Here is a 1371-nt window from a genome sequence, read left to right as displayed (position 1 = left end):
CGAGGAACCCCTCCTTCCTCCCGCGCAGACACAGACCTGGCCCCTTCCTGAGATCCTTAGCCCGGCACCCCGGGAAGTGACTGCAGGAACCGACCTGCCGAACAAACGCACCCCCCACCACAACCACTTCAATGCCGCGGCCGCTGTGCTGCGCGCCGCCTTATAAAGGCCCCTGCCGCCCGCGGCGCGCGTCCCATTGGCTGCCGCGGAGGGCAAGGAGGTCACGTGACGCGGAGGTTCGGCGGCGGCTGAGGGAGCGCAGGGCGGGGAGGAAGAAGAATTGGGCGTTGCGCGCGCGCACCGCGCAGGGGCGGGAAGGCGCGAAAGCGACGCTGGCGCAGCGCTGCCCCCTCCCTCTCTCACCCGCGCGGTGCGTGAGGAGAGGCCACGCCTCGCTGTGAGGGGCGGGCGGCGGTGTGGGCGCGGTGTGGGCACGCTCCTCGCGCCAGAGCCATGCCCTCAGCCCGGGGAAAGGGCTCTCCGTCTCCCCAAAATGCTCCCCAGCGTTTTGCCTTCATCAGCCCAAATCCAGGCAAGAGCAGGGGGCCGCAGGCTGTGGTGGCTGCTGGGGCACACGGCCCTGCCCAGAAGGGAGCTGCGGCCCCCTGTGTGTTACATCCAAACCTATCCGCGTTCCACATCTCTGAGTCAGCGTTCACTTTTGCATAAGCTTCACGATGCTTTGAGCAAGCCTTCGTTGTACACATTTTTCACAGGAGGGGGTTGGAGCTAGATTATCTTTAAAGTCTTTTCCAACCCAAGCTATTCCATGATTTCGGAATGCAAAAAGTACATAAATTCAGCAAGGTTTAGATTTCCTTTGTCTTCTCTGCTTACAGATGCTTGTGCTGTCATGGCTTTTTAATCATCGTGTGACCAGGATGCCTACTTTGCTGTGGTGCTGGCAGCAGATATTCACCTTTGGGTATTGCAACCAGCATTCCATTCATAGCTATACCAAAACCTAGATCTTTTACCATATTTATGTCTTTACCCAACAATGTTAGGTTGTTCACAGATGTGTGGTGAAATGAGCAGAGAAAATAAAGGAAAATGTCTGTGCTTATTTACCCAGAAGACTCAAAAGGCATATCTGGGATACAGGAAAGTGGGAAGTACTACCTGGTGATCCCGTGTGTGGAAACCAGCTGGGAGGATATTGTGCCATCCTTCAATATACACCTCTCCCACAGCAGCAGTTGAAAGTACAGAATATTCAAATTATCATTTATTGATGTTCTGAGTGACTTTTTTGATATTTATTTCTCTAGAAACGCACATCATTTTCTCTTTGCACCATGTTTTGGAATGAAAAGCAAGTTAAGCATATATGACAGGCACCACTGTACGTAAAATATTTCACTGTATGCA

Source organism: Meleagris gallopavo, chromosome 3 (genome assembly GCF_000146605.3).
Source record: "Meleagris gallopavo isolate NT-WF06-2002-E0010 breed Aviagen turkey brand Nicholas breeding stock chromosome 3, Turkey_5.1, whole genome shotgun sequence".
Classification (NCBI taxonomy): domain Eukaryota; kingdom Metazoa; phylum Chordata; class Aves; order Galliformes; family Phasianidae; genus Meleagris; species Meleagris gallopavo.
The sequence above is the reverse complement of the archived record's forward strand: the minus strand, read 5'-3'. Positions refer to the sequence as shown.